Genomic DNA, 16,881 nt, shown 5'->3' with positions numbered 1-16,881 from the left:
TAGAAAAAAAGACTTCTGGCATTTTGCCATGTAGGTGAAGGGCTAGATGGGTTCAGAGATGATCAAGAAAGCCAGTGTAATCTGAAAAAAACAAAGAATGGAATCAAACTGTTATCTTCTGAGCAATACTATGTTTCTTAAGATTGGGTGTATGAACCAAAGCTGCCTTCAGGCAGGTTTCATTTGTATAACCTGTTTATATTCAGAATTCAGAGTTTTGACTGACCTTAGTTTCAAAGGTGGGTATTTTTGTGTGATTTTTCTTATCCATTTATTAAGATAATCACTAGTTTTCTTATGTTTCCAGGCACATTTATCTCTCTGTATTCTTTTAGGTACAAGAGAAGAAAACTAGGACTCTGAATTCATCTAGCTTCTCTTGTATTTTAAAGATATATCCTTAAAATTAAAACAAAAACAAAGCAAAGCCATGTAATTATCATGTTTCCTGCAAATAAAAAACACACACACACACACACACACACATGGAATCACCTATAATACCAATACCTGTAGATAATTGCTGCTAATTTATTTATCAACTATTTAATTCAACAAATATTTGTGTATATATCTGTTTTGGGAGATTTTAAAATAGCATCTATATACCCACATTCATACATTTTTATTTACATTTTATTTACTATTTCCCTGTAGGTTATTCATTTGTATGAAACACTATAATTTATTTAAGCAATTCACTATTTTCCAGTGCTTTGGGGGAACTGTGATGTTTTGCTATTATTAAACAAGATTGCAAGGAACATCTAAATATTTCTTTATGTGCCCATCCAATTATTTCCTTAGGCAAATTTTTAAATAAAAGAATTTTGGTTGAAAAAAAAAAGCATGCCATTTTTAAAGGGTTTGGAGTATTCAGCTAACATAGCACTCTGGAGAGTACCTATTTTCCCATACCTTTACCAATTTGGTTATCATCATTCTTTAGAACTTTTGCTAATCTGATATGTAAAACATGATATATCGTTTTATTTATTAGTGACATAAGCTATATCAAATATGTCTTTATATTTGTTGTTCATTTGAGTTTCTTCATGAAATGCCTGGAGATTATATATATATATATATATATATATATATATATATATATATATATATATATCTCCTATTTTAAAATTGGAGCAATTAAGAAATTTCCTATCACATTAAAGACATTGAGCCCACTATATAGCAAAGATATTTGCTTTTCCTTTTGTAAACTATTTTTACTTCTTTTATCTATCTATCTATCTATCTATCTATCTATTTATTTATATTAGGGGGGTATCAGGGATTGAGCTCAGGGGGCTCACCAACTGAGCCACATTCCAGCCCTATTTTGTATCTTATTTAGAGACAGGGTCTCACTGAGTTGCTTCGTGCCTTGCTTTTGCTGAGACTGGCTTTAAACTCAGTGATTCTCCTGCCTCATCCTCCAGAGCCACTGGGATTACAGGCGTGTGCCACTGTGTCAGGCTTCTTTTATTTTTTATTTAGAAGGGGAAAGTCATAATCTTGCTTGTAATGTTGATTTGTCTTTCTTTATGAAGGGTTCTGATTGATAGCATATCATTTGCAACAGAATGCATAAAATGACAGGACATTATGTTAAATAAGTAAGGCACACAAGACAAATACAGCATATTCTCCCTTACACGTAAAGGTTTTTTTTTTTTTTAATCAAAACAAGTGTCTATATACCAAGGGACTATTCTTGCAGTTCTACAGGTTGTTGTATTTTTAAGAAATGAGACATGGTGATAAACAATTGATAGGTTTGTAAAGGAAGTTTTCTTTGTAGCTTTGGACTAGGAATGTGAACCCAAGTGGTACTATAGTTTAGGTAGATCAATGGATTCTTTTGCACATGAAGAGAGATGACTCTGAAGCAATAAGAAGCCATAAAATATAAGTGGATTTTTAAAATTACTTTTAATCCAAATGGGATATTATCTTCTCATCTCAATAATTTGTTTAAATTAATAAATATTCTCCTCCATTCCAGTTCTTAGTTTCATAGACAGGGATAGTCTTTCAGTTTAATCAAGTTATTAACATATTGAGCATAATTGCAATAGGGATAGAATTTTAAAAAGTATGTATTGCATGTTCTGAAAAGCTAAACTTGTCCATTATTCACATTTGGAGTAGAAATGTGCTTGGGGAAGCTCTTCTGTGTCTGAGCAACACCTGAAGTCCTAAAGAAATCCACAAAGGAAATGTGGTTTTGTTTCTTCACCTTGGTAGAAGAGCTGGTAGTCTATGTACTGCAGTTTAGATATAGACTGTCCATAAAATCTTGTAAAAAAAGGTAGCTATGAAAAAGAGCAGAAAAAAATACATGGAATGGCTGGGTGTAGGGATAATACTTAGCTATCTTTCTGCAAAAGTTTTGTTATTCTTGATAAAGTCTGCTTTTGATTCTTCAAACTATTTCTATAAACATTGTTATTATTATTAAATAATATTATTACAAAATTTCAAATTAGTAGGGTTATAGTGAGTGTCATACAGAGACTTTTACCTTTTTCCTCTTTATAAAGTTTTTTAAAGTTAGAACATGAATTCATGCAGATTGGGTTTATGTCCCATCCATGACTTAAACCTAGTGTTCCTAATTTTTGGTATATGGGAATGAGAGATCAAAATCCCCAGGAAGTCTCAGGAATTACTGAAATCATAAGTTGTTTTTGTCTTTAAAATACTTCCAATGTTGTTTATATTCTTTATATATATTTTATGGACATCTAAAAATCTTGTTCAACAAATTAAGTATTACGATTAATAGTATTTATAAGTAAGTTGTATTATCCACAGCAAGTATTTAAATTTTCTAATATCTCAAGCAAACATTATTGGTTAGTATTCAATGATGTAAATTCAGATCTCTCAGCAGTACACAGATTCTTCATGTGTCAAAATTGCCAATTTAAAAATTTATATTGCTTGCCAAGCTTGTTATTTCTTGGAACAATACTTACATGTTTGTTTAAAGTATTCTATATAATAAACATACTAATATTTATTATGTTTGCAAACCTGGCTCACTGTTAGAACTACTCAGAACTGTAAACACTTAATTAAATCATAGCAACAGCTACATGCAAGACTGACCCCTTACATAGTGACCACTTCTCTCTTCTGTGCTTTTCTCCCTAGTCCCAGAGATGCTGATTTTGACTTTGACTTTGACTCCATGTGTTTGTATTTCTTGCCCTTGCTTTCAACCTGTTGTGGGTGGAGCCTTTCAAATCATCAACATCTCTGTATAGATTACCATGTTGTAATTATTGAAGGTGAATTAGAAAAAATTTCCAGTTTTTTAAAATTTCTTGCCAGATTTTCCTTAGGATTTAGAAAAACACAATAATTTCCAGAGAAATACTATACAGACTTTCTCAAATGCAATTGGTATGCAAGTCTGACCTCTCCAGGGCTGTCCAGGGCTGTTCCCTTTCAGACTCAGCCTGGAAAGAAGGCTAGTGATATGACAGGCCATCCGGGATGTGAATTCAAGAAGCATGGATTATAGACCTGAAGTTCCACTCCTTGTAGTTGTGCTTTGCTAACTTCCCAGGGCCTTTATTTGTATAACTTTCTATACTTAAGAAGCTGAAAGTTACACATCAGCATTTTATGGTTTTCAGTGTATAAATCTTGGTTAAGTTTATTTGTTTGGATTAAGTTTATTCCTAAGTACTTTATTCTTTTTTTAATGTTATTGTAAGCAAGATTGTTTTCTTAATTCTGTTGTTAGTGTACAGAAACATAACTGATTTTTATATGTTGCTTTTGTATCTGTAACTTTGCTGAATTCATTTATTAATTCTAACAGGGTCTTTTTTGTGGGGGAAGTGCAGGGGTGCGTTGCTACAGGTAAGATAATGTCAACTTCAAACAGAGGTAATATTACTTCTTTTTTTTTTTTTTCCTGGTTTGGATGCCTTTCCCCACCCCCTGCCAATTGCCAGGACTTACAAGATCATGTTAAATAGAAGTAATACGAGTGGGTGTCCTTGCCTTCTTCTAGATTTTAAAGGAAAAGCTTTTAGTTTTTCACCAATGGGTATAATGCTAGGTGTGGGCTTTATTTTTGTTTATTTATTTTTATGGGCTTTATTGTTTTGAAGTAAGTTCTTTCTATACCTAATTTGTCTTGAAAGGGGGTTGAATTTTGTAAAGCACTTGTTTCTATGTCTATTGAGATGATCATATGACTTTTTATCCTTTATTCTGTTATTGAACAAGTTCTGTGAGGAATCTTAAATAGTAAAACTCACAAAGGCAGAGAGTAGGATAGCGGTGGCCCAAGGCTGGGAGGAGTGGGGAAATAGGCAAGCATTAGTCAGAGGGTATAAAGTTTCAGTTACACAAGATAAAAATATCTAAAGATCCACTGTACAGCACAGAGCCTGCGGTTAGCAATCTCATATTAAATTCCCAAAATTTTACTAAAAGGGTCTTATTAGGTTAAGGGTTGTTATCACAAAAATTGATAATAATGAATAAAGAAGATGAGAAGAAACGTATGGAGGTAATGGATATGCTTATGTTATAGATTCTTTCATGGGCATATATTTGTTTCCAAACTCATCAAATAGTGTATATTAAATATCTTCAGTTTTTTTTGTATGTCAATTATACCTTTGTTAAGTATTTTTAAAAAGAGAAGCTGAAAATGTCTGAGAAGAAATAACCTTTTGTTATTTTCGTCCTGTGAGGTGTCAAGGTCACTGTGATGGGTAGAAGAAAGCTCTGTCAGGAAGTCTCGCTGGGTGGGAAAGTGGCTTCTGACCAACCCCCAGAGGACTGGCTGGTGACAGGGCTCACTCTCTTCTGTCTCAGTGAAGGGACCCAGCCAACTGTGCTGATGGGAACCAGGGGCTGCAGACAGCAGGAGACCCCAGCACACTTGACTGGTTAATTTTCAACTTGCCTTTGCATTTAGACATTTTAAGATATTTTGTGTTTAACCAAATATGAAAATGTTATTGGTTAGCATATTAAATAATGATAAAGTAATAACAAAAATCTATCATTAAGGCTAAATTCCAAACCTAAAACCAGCAACAGTTATTATTACTTCAAATGTTTTTGTTGGTTTGATAGGACTGGTGGGGTGGGGAGTAGCATGCTTTTCCTCATAGGAATAAAGGCTTGGGCTTATCAGAGTTAAATGTCAATCAATAATAAACATGTTTATTTTCTTCAGGAATCAATAAGTGTTCTTTAATAAAACAAGGTACTTCTGCTGATTCTCAGTTTGTCAAGTTGTTTTGAGTAGCCCTGGACAATGTGGGAGGAGCTAGATTAGACAAATATTTTGGGAAAGAGTTATTTGTTTATGCCATGTTTGAATGTTTAAGTTGCTATAAAACATTTATCATTCTCAGAGGAATTAAAACTTCCTAGTGAACAGTATCAATTGCACATGCACAACTAGAGCAGATTACTCAAATCATAACCATGCACACATGCATACCACCTCCCTCAAGTGGCCTACTCTTTCCCATCTTTCCAGTCTCTGGAGGATTCCTGCAGCTTTCAGGTTCACATCAGATAACACTTGATTTTCCAGCAACACTATGTCCCTTGTTCATAGAAGCAGAAATGCCCCCAGGCTGCATACTGTCTGAGAGGAGGGTGTCCATGGCTGTCTACTTCATAGATGTAACCTCAGCACCAGGCACAGAGATTGATGGAGAGAATGAAGTCAATACACATATCATGGGCCAGATGCCAAGCCAGATACTTCACACACTGAACCTTATTCAATAATATCAGTAACTTTAGAGGATAGTGATTATCTTCCTAATATTACAGATGGAGAAATCAAGATAGTAACTCACTTAAAATAACAGAGCTAATGAAGTCTGGAGCCAAGCTTTTATTCTTTTCTTCTCCTGCCCCCTGCCCTCTCTCTCTCCATTTCTCTCTAGATGTTGTGGATTGAACCCAGGGACAGCTGGTTTTGAATATGTTCCATTGACTATACGCGTGCACCTTCTGCACAGATTTAAGGATATGAAGAACACATTGACCAACCTCCAAAAGCTTAGTCTTTTTGCTTAGTCTTTTTTTTTTTTTTTTTTGGTACTGGGGGTTGAATCCCAGAGGCACTTTACCACTGAGCCACATCCCCAGTTTTTTATTTTTTAATTTTTTACTTTTTATTTGATACAGAGTCTCACAAGTTGTTTAGGACCTCACTAAATTGCTGAGGCTGACCTTGAACCTGCAGTCCTCCCAAGTCGCTGAGATTATAGGCATGCATCCTTGCACCTGGCTCAAGAGCTTATTCTTGAGTGAAAGAGATTATACTTCAGTATTCTGTCAGTCGATAATTCTTGGGAATAAAGTGCAACACCTGCTTTGTTCCTGAGAGGCTTTTCAAGAGATGTGTACTAGGAATACTTCGTATAATATTTTTTCATAATTTTCCCATAGGTTAGGTAACTATTGACTCTGTACTTTTTAAAAATTATTTAAGTGGATACTCCTATACTTGGGCCTGATTAATTGGCTGATTCTATATAGCTCATTGACATTTTACAAATATTTCTTAAAATCAGTGTCTTTCGATTTTGATTTTGCTAAAACCTGTTCAAAAATTGTCTAGTTACACTAAAGAACACATGCTAGTAACCATATTAGCTGAAATAATTATCTAATGATTTTTTTGGTAATAACTACTCAAAGTAGCTTTTAAAGATGTTAAATTAAGTTACAAAAGAATGAAATCAACTGCATTTTGGAAAGGAAGAATTTTTTAGGAAAGCGGGTTTGGAGGTTTATAGGTTCAAGAATCCAGAGCAAATGGAAGAGGGTTTAGAAATAAGCCTATTTCTTGAAGAGACAAAAATAACTTCTAACAGGGAGAAGAAGTCACCTAAAATATTTGATTGTCCAGAAAAGGTAATTGGGAGAAATAGAGAGAGAGAGAGAGAGAACTAAGTCAGGAGAAAGAATTAAGAGGTCATTCTGAGATGATGCTTAGAGATAAACGAGAAAAATGTCAGATGTGCCTTTCAGAGGATCTTTTGAACATGGGCCAGGACTTCTGAGCTTCACAAGTCTTCTTTCATGGCAAGAGCTGTACACGTTGACTTGCCATTTGTCCTTTGGTTTTAATTACTGTACCTTGCTTCCTATAAATTTACATGGCTTTGGGTTGGACTTCCACTCACAAATTTTCTTTTAGGGCTTTGACATTCTAGGCTGTTTGGAGTTGAAGTGTCCTTTTGATTTCCCCTGGCGTGGTTCATTAAGGCCACCTTGATTGCCAGGACTATGTTTTGTCATCTCATGATTGACCTTAAGCAGCTGACCCAGGTCTTCCTCTGTGTCAGGTTCATCTTCCGCCATCCTGCAGCAAATAAGCTCTTAGATATTATATTCTCTCTTGTTGGTCATGATGGAGCAGCACAAATCTTATGTTCACATGACAGAACAGAAAAAGGGCAGGAGTCCATGAAGAAAACAGCTAAACTTGTGAGACACGAAAGAAGAGAACCCAGTGAGGGCTTTGTAAGACAATCAAAGGTCAAGACAAAGTAGATAGCTACTCAAGAGCCAAGAATTGCTGAAAACTTGAGTTGGAGGGGAACCATTGTATCCACTGATGAGGAAAGTGCTGATCAGCTAGGGAGAGCACTCTTTGGAGAGGGCCTGCCTAGTTTAATTAGTGCTGGAGGAGGAATTGGCTCTTGTAAGGGTTAGTGGGAGGATAAGAGCTTGGAATGCTATTACAGGAGACTAATATGGAGACTAACTTGTATGGCCATGGAGAATGAAGGTGAAGAGAGTTAGCAAAACATTGCCATCCTTGAATTGGAAAGCCTCCAATTCTGAGGTTAGTATCTAAACAAGATAAAGAACACAGCATTTGGAAGTCAAAAGGGAAATTACAGTGTTTTGTATTATAAAGTTAACATGCACATTTATTGTTGTAAATTTAGCCTTTATTTTTATCCAGCTAATATCACACTTATGAGAATTAGCAAAAGTAATTAAACAATGTTGCATGAGGATCCAGATCCAGAAAGAATAGGAGCGACGACCCCAGTTTGAAAGGATGGTGAATACAAATGTTTATGATGAATAAAAACTAAGTGCTCTTACCCTGAGATGCATTTCTTGGCCTTTCCTGTATTAATACTATCAGTGATCTGCAGCTGCCATGGACTGAAGCAGCCACACACAGTAGCAGTTGATAAGAAGTCTATATTACTGTCTGTAATATGCAAGGCACCAGTATCAGCTGCATTTATATTTTGATTCTAATAACATAGGCAAAAAAATGATGGCTACAAAAAGGTATCCTTCCTTAAGAGGTAAAGGGAAGTCACATGGTCATTTACCCTCTCCAGGTTTTATTTTTCCCCTCATCAGAAGAATGAGGGGGATACGTGATATAATCTCTTATCTCCTTCCTGGAGTAAAGTTCAATGATTCTTTGACTCCAAGATTTATACTCCTATATCCACTAAAATATTTAAAAACTGAAGATAAAATGCTAGATGAGCTCTTGATTTATTTAAATTTGAGACTAGAATAAACTACTTTAAGTTTTTCAGGCAAATATTTGTGTAAAATTGTAGTTATCAAACTTTGTACTTTTATTATTAAAAATTGAACATTAACCTCTAACATATCCATATTTACTTATATGAATATACCATCTGATTTATATATGCATTATAAAATGAACACACATATAAGAAAAAATGGAAAAGTATGATAAAAGAAAAAAATTCTAAAGCACCTTTACAGAGGAGTATCCCACTTTGGAGACCATTTTGAGAATAATTTTTGCTACATTATATCAATGACATAGTATGGTAATAACTTTTCCAAATGACCAATTTTATGTGATAAGAAAATCTCCCTAAAATCTAAACATGTTAAATAAGGAAACAAATAGAATTAATAAAATATGGTCATCCCTTGCTTTTCAAAAAGACAATCTATTCTGAGCAGTATTTTTGACAATGAACATTTGGAAAACAAATCTGACTTTTACAAAGTGAAATTAGCAGAAGTACCTTCATTCACACAAAGAAAAACATGACAATAACAAAAATCTCCCCACATCTCACCTATTAGACTGTTAAAAACTATTGAGCAAGAGATGTCCAACTTGACCACACCCCAGGTGTACTAATCACTGTTACTCACCAGAGGGTTATTTTCATTGCCAGGTCTAATTTCTTACTAGACATTAACTTTCCTTGCCACGTTGACTAATCAAATATAAACTGAATGTGGTAGAAAAGATGGTCTGGCCTATAAGTCATTTCTTTAAGCATATTTAAATAACTTGACTCAGTTGAGAAGAACTGATTCTTGTCTACCACAACAAACATAAGACAGAGATTTATGCCATCTCAGGATCTCAGAAATAGCTTTAAGAATACATGAAACTTATTGACTTTTTACTTTAGAAAACAGTAGTTTAATATTTGCTCCATTAAAATAAATTACTTTTCTTTAGTAGCCATATTACTTTTTGAACTAATAAATTAATTCATGTAAGTACTTGCTTCTGTATATTAAAGGTTTACTCCCAAAGTCTGGCAACTGCCTTGCAGGAACACAGAATTGATGAGAGATTGGAACTGGGTCCATTCAGGTACCCTGAATTCGGGATTGAGGAGACAGGGAAGTCCTGTAAGAACCACAGGGACTCCCTAGAATTCTGACCTACTCTGACTCATCCTTGCCTATTGTGTCTGGGTGTAGTCCACTGTGGTCCACCTTTCTCCTTCTCAATTGAGAAGACGGGAAGGGTTATAATAGGTCAAGCACCTTCAACTTCACTTAGGATTGATTTAGGAACTGAAGAAGGGGTAACACGTACCCATAATATTTTCTGGACAGAATACCATTTTCCAGGTTCTATAACATAGAACTTGAAAGTCACAATTGAAGATTTGTCCAAAGAATGTGAGCAGATGGCAGCTCTTTGGAGAAGCACGCCTTATACTATCTGTGGGCATTTGGTATCTACCTGTTCGTTGCTTTCTGTTTCCCTTTCCTATCCTAAAGACTGGGAGGATGACAGGTGCATTTCTCAAATTCCTTTGCAGCTAGGATTCTGGATACTTGGTGTTTTGTGGGTTTTTGTTGTTGTTGTTGTTCTTTCTTTCTTTCTTTCTATGGTGCTGGGGATCAAACCCAGCCTCACATTACGCTAAGCAAGCACTCTACTGCTGAGCTACATCTCCAGCTCTTGGACAGTTTTTGATATGCACTTGGAAGAGATTTGGAAAGTGGAAGGGATTTGGAAAGTGGAAGCTGTTTTTTTTTTGTTGTTGTTTTGTTTTTTGGTAGCAGTGGCAACTGACGATGAGGCTCTGGACTCTCCATTTCTCTATTTAGTCAGCAGCTTCATGACTGGGAGATGGCTGTGTTTATAGCAGCAGTGTTATCTTAAAATCTGGTTCACAGCATACCTTGAAGCCAAAACTCCTGTGGCAATCCCCTGACTTATATCTTTCTAGTCATTCCAGTTATTGAGTAACAATCTAGTTTACTGTATTAAATCTCTTTCTGCTGGAAATCCCTGGAGTGGTTGCTGTTTCTTCTATTAAATACAGAGAGATATATTTGACCCTATGTATAGATAACCCTGAAAGTCATCTCTGTAGGTTAGAGTGGCTCTCTCTCTGGTCACAAGTACAAGTCCAGTAATTTACAGAGCAAATTGTAGATTCTGCCATGTCTGGTCCTCATTAGGAAGTTAATACATGGGTGCATATTCTCTAGCACCACCTATTAAAAGTCAATGAGCAAAATAGATACCTGAGAAAGATATGTCAACTCCTCCTTCCTCTATACCACTTAGGCTCTAGTCCTGCAATGTAATTTCAACTGGAGTTATTGAAAGTTACATAGGGTCATTCAAATGACCCTTAAATAAGAATCTAAGTGACCAGTTCCATTTAGTGTTTATTGTCAGAAAAACATTTGTTTGCCTTGGTAATGTCAATAATATGAAAAATATTTTTCTTTCCCTCTTTTTGCTCTGGTCCTCAGATGTTCAATGTCAAATTAGAAGTTAATTGTAGCATCTTCCATGAAGTTTCTGACAATTTATTTCTAATTATTATGTAAATTAGGAAATGCCTACAGAATTTACTTTAAAATAAGGTATAGGTGTACAACATAGAAATGAAAACGGAGCCATTTCCTCCCCACTTTGTGTCAAAAACTGCTATTAGACTGTGCTGTTCTTTATGTATGTTCTGACATCTCTAATTTTATATTTCATAGACATGGATGGGAAACTTCTTGAATGTTGTGTCTTATACATAAAATAAGAGCTCCAAAAAATCTCTTTCTCAAACCAATATTTTCTCAATGCAGTAGTCTTAAAGCTGATTCACAAAAATGAGTGTGTCAAGGGAAGCAAACAAGAATATTGTAAACAGCAAAGAGTTAAAAGTGTGAGTAAAAAAACAAAACACGAAAATCCCTCTCTGCGTTTTTCTTTCTAATATTCTCCTCACACAATTTCCTGTTAGTCTCTCTGACTTTTCTGAGAGATATTATTTTCCTTTCCAGTACCAATTTCAGCAGTGATGGCCTAAAAGGTTCTGGTGCCCCAAGTGAGACTAGATTATAGGACTCCATATGGGGTCAAAGATAGGAGGGTTCTTAAGGATTTTTACCAACAAAATAAAAGCGGTGGGGTTTCACTTCACTTCAAAGTAAAGATACCAATACAAGCAAATTCTCTTCTTGTCATATTGATAAAGAAGCAGAAAGATCTCTTCTGTCATGCTGGTGGGAACACTAACAGTCTGAGTGGGGAATTGAACTATAAACTTGGGTGTTTTGTGAAATTCTCTCTATTATATATATATACACACACACATACATATACACACATACACATACACACATACACACATGTATATATACATACATATACACATGTACACACACATAAACACACATACACACTCAGTATTTGAGATTATAAAGTAATTTTCATGCGGTCAGCAATATGTGCCTTGCCCTTTGGTGACCTTTTCTTTATGCACTGCAGATCTGTAGATCTCTAGGAGATGTAACACAAGCACTGGAGAGTTCTTGGAGGGATTCAACATCAACCTCAAGTTTCCTTGCTGCTGAGTCACAAGGAATTGAATGATCCTAATGGGGAAATCAGGAGCAATGAGGAACACATTGTCTCTTGCCCTTTTTTTCTTCTTGAGGATGATGCTGTCTGCAAGTCCCAGTGTCCTGTTATCTAGGGACAAGTAAGCAAAGGGGTTCATAAGTCTCATGTGATTTTGTCTTTATACTTAACGTCTCGATACGTGCAAGCCACTGCTAATGGCTTATTAGTGGTCACACTAGTTGGACCATGGTGGTCTTGAAGGAGGGAGCAAATAATTAGTGATTCCAAGGTGTTGGAGAAGGGCCGCAGAGTATTTGTATTCATTTTCTCACTTTGGTGTCCTGAAAGTCAGAGGTGAGTTCTATTAATGAAGAATACTTAGCAGGGTACTTCTAAATTCCCTGATAGGTGGAGACAACGCTAGTTCACAGAAGGCTGGCTTCTTCTGAAAACACTGTGCTACTTCTTTGGGACCAGAAGGAAATGATGTTCAGGACTGTGACCGGAAGCTCCTTTTGGTTGTGCTCTTCGCTGACATGACCCAGGCTTTGTACTGCAATCAGCAAGAGCTTGAGTGGAGTTCTGGCCACTTCAGATCTCTAAACCTCAATATCCTCATGTGACTTTGAGGATTAAATAAAGTGATGCATGTAAAGTATTTCACCCAAGTTCTGGTACACACCAAAATCTCATCAAATATGAGGTACTGAGACAGCTTTAGGAATTAACTCTCTTACCCTCTTTCAGTGGCTCTTTTATGGTGTTTCTGGTTCTGTCTGCACATCTGTACCCTGCTCTTGTCACTACTGACTGGCTGACAGTCCATTTATTTTGCCATAGCAAAATGCCCTAGGACTGAGTAACGTATGAAGAACAAAAATGTATTGCTCACAGTTCTGGTGGCATGGAAGTTCCAGATTAAGGTGCCATCAGGTGTGGTGTCTGGTGAGAGTCCTGTCTCCTGTTCTAAGATGGTACTTTGTTGCTGCATTCTCCAAAGGGGATAAACACTGGTCCCTCACATGATGGAGGTCATAAAGAGCCTAAGATAGTTCCCTCCCCATTTAGAAAGCACAAATTCATCAATGTACAAGAGCTGTTATGACTAATTACTTCTCCAAAGGCCCTACATTTTGATGCCACCTCAATAAGGATTTAAATTTGGGGAGACATTCAGCCCATAGTATCTTCCTATAAGGTTTATTTAGCATTCAGAAAGAAGCTAATATAAATTAATTGACTAAGCTAATTACCATCTTTCTACTGAGCAGAGCCCTTTCAGATCATCTGTCACCTAAGGGTACCCACAAAGGGAAAAGTAATATGAAAGATCTTTTATTATAAGATACTGTATTCCAGGGACATTAGGGGATGCCAATCAGTTGTTATTAATACTTCAATGGCCTCCTGCATTAATTAGATTAGATGTGCATATTCAGGACTGAGATTAGGATTATGATTTGCACACTTGCATTATTTTAAAGACAGGGTGAAAGTACTTTGTTTCCATGGGGTTGTGTCTGATTTCAGTGAAGATTTGGAATGCTCTCTGTTGAAGCTAAGATAGTCAAACTAAGGAGGCCAGCTCTTTTATAAACTGTCAGGTAGTCTCTTTAGGACAGGCTCCCACCTAACACCTGAGGGGTAAGAAGGCCAGACTCCACTTTTTAATCCCGTATTTCTAATTAGCTACAGAATTCTTTCCACTCCAAATGGCCTCAAGCAGCCAACAAACAACAGTAATCCCAACTAGCTTTTAATTTTTTTGGAAGTCATGCTAGTAAAGTTCTTGTTATGTCATGTGAAAGGATATCCAGCTATTTGCTGGAGATGTTTAATGCTGCCTGTTACTTTTTGGTTGGTTAATACCTGAGGCAAAATCAAGGAAAGAAACACGAAAGTTCTTGTACTACTCGAGATTAATTACCTGTGTGGTGAGGCTTAAGCATCAGCTTATGTACAATACTGATCTGTTCATCTCCCCATTCAGATGAGTGTAACTTTAACCGAAAGCACGTTATGGTTGGTGGTATTTTAGATGTAGATTTCTATGAGTGCATGTGGATGAACACAATTTAGGTTCATTTTTAAACACAATAGTCAAGTAATAGACAAGGAGTCAGTGAAATTTCACAGAGCGGGGAACATCCCAAACATCTTTATAGTAGGACAGGGTATTTTCCATTTCTCTGTGAGAAAAAAACTTAAATAGAAGTAACTAATACCTTTATGTAATTCTTTTGAGATAACTATAGAAACAACAGTCATTGACATTAATTGATCTTAGTTTTTTTCATGAGATACGTATTGATTTTTTGGATGGCATTTATGAATTTAAAAGTTGAAATTGCTACACTGTAACTTCAGTAATGGGCCAAGAGCTAATGCACAGCCAGGTATCTGTGCAATCAATTTGAGATAGATTATCAGGTGACAGGACAATTATTACACCAATAAATATTTTCATAAATCAGATGCAGATTATATTTTTCAGTGGAAAGTTATAGATAAATATCATTAGGAAGATTCTGAATTGACTATGGCAAAAGTGTTAACCACGTTAACCCAGAAATATCCAGTTGGCTCTCTTCTTTTTACTATGGGGAACTGAACTGGGTTTGGAGGCCATGTGGGTAGACTGGCCCCTCTGTGTCCTTCCACCCATGAATAACAATCTATAGAAAATACAGTATTCAAATGAAAACAAATATGATTGATAGTGATCTTTTAGGTCCCATACCTTGAATGAAACAGTCAATTTAGAATAAAATGTCCACAGTCCACATACTGACTTTGCAAATATAGAAGCAGTAGTATAGGACTGATAACAATTAGGATTATGCCAAGTATTCAGAGCCTTCAAGGATTATACTGGGAATATGTTGCTTTCCCAGCAGGGCATGACATGTCATATCATCTAAATTCGAATTTTTTCCCCTGGTACTGGGATTGAGCCCAGGGTGCTCTACCACTTCACTACATCTCCAGTCATTTTTAATTTTGAGACAGGGTCTTGCTAAGTTGCATAGGATGGCCTAAAACTTGCGATCCTCCTGCTTCAGTCTTCTGAGTAGCTGAGATGATAGGCATGTACAGCCATGCCTAGTTTTGAGTTGGATTTTAAACTTACAATTTGGGTATTTGAATCCTCTTAGACTAGGTATGTATCATGACAATGTCTCTGATTTGAATAAAGTGATAAAAGCCACGACTCAGAATGCCTGATGTTTTACATGTTTATTGTAGTAGACACAATAACTTCCCATGTAAGTGGGTGAGAGACATGGACATAATTTCTGTGAAATCCCACTGCTCATCTTTGCAGACACTGGTTTCACCAAAACATCAAAGCCCAGATGAAGCAATTGTGGAAAATAGCTGGTGCAATGTAGGCAATAGGTCTTGGTCAGGAGAGACAGCAGAGCGTAATTGAATTTGTTCCTGTGGCCTCCAGATATCTCAGTCACCTGAGGTCTTTAGTGTTAACTTTTCCATTTTCTCTCTCTCTCAAAAAAACAAAAAAAAAATCAAACCTGAGAAGAACAAATTTAAAGATGCTCCTTTTAGTACTGATTCCTTTGATAAAATATATCAGTTTCTCGACTATCGGTTGCCCAGCATGGAATTGGGTGAGGGGTAAGGAAGTGCAGGGAAATTATTAGGTACATCCTTCTGATCCTTCTTGAGTGTTGTGAAATAGTCATTTGGATAGAAATAGAGAGAGATGAGCTTAGCAGAAAAACCTAACTGAACCCAAAATAATATACACATACATTCGGTTCGAAATACTCATTATTATTTTTAATGTATGTGAAAATAATGTGAAACAAGAAGTCAGCCAGGTTGATGGTATTAAAACAACAAACATGAAAGCCCCACAAAACTATCCTAAAGAATAAATTAGAAGTAAAGTACACAGGGAACCCATAGGAATTACAGATTCTCTTATTTATCTAGTGTGCCTGTCCTGGCTTCCACTACAAAGAGACTGTTGCAGCCAAACTGAAATGATGACTCACATCACAAAAGGAAAGTTCCTCTAGTCTGTTATACAAGGATTTTTATTCCCTCGGCAGAGAAGGAGTGTAGGAGAGCCAATCATTTGACATGGCCAACCATCATCAATTGATAATGGTTTCTGTACAGTCTCTACTGTAACTCTGGAAGAGTCAATCTTCTAGAGACGTGTGTGTGTGTGTGTGTGTGTGGTGCAAGGGAGTTTAAGAATTTACATTCTAGAAAATGCACATTCACTAGGAATGTAATTTCAGCCCAATTCTCCTTCCTTCTGTCATTGCTTTCTCCACCATATTCCCATCAGTGTCTATTGTCCCCACACTCCTTCAGTTTTTAAACCAGTCTTCACTGAGGGTAGGGATGGCCACAGCAGTTTTGTAGTGGGGGAAAAGAGGTTTTGTAAAATTCAGTTGCCATAGGATCTTGTGGTCCAGACTTAGACTTACTTGTTATCAACCAAGCTCCCTGTCCCCCTTGAACCCCAAACTCATGCAGATTGTGGTCAATGAGCCTCCTTCTTGGTGATTAGATGTAGATGATGTCCCCTTAGACCTGGGGCCTCATCTAAATTCAATCTCATTTTGAAGATATACTACTCAAGAATATATCACCTGTTGAAATGTTCCTGCTCTCCTGACCACAGAGAAACTTCCCCCTTTCTTAATAATCAGGACACTTATTTTTTCCTTTCTCATGAAATTTATCACATCATACTTTATTTTTTTATCTTTTTTTTA

Source organism: Callospermophilus lateralis, chromosome 1 (genome assembly GCF_048772815.1).
Source record: "Callospermophilus lateralis isolate mCalLat2 chromosome 1, mCalLat2.hap1, whole genome shotgun sequence".
Taxonomy (NCBI): domain Eukaryota; kingdom Metazoa; phylum Chordata; class Mammalia; order Rodentia; family Sciuridae; genus Callospermophilus; species Callospermophilus lateralis.
The sequence above is the reverse complement of the archived record's forward strand: the minus strand, read 5'-3'. Positions refer to the sequence as shown.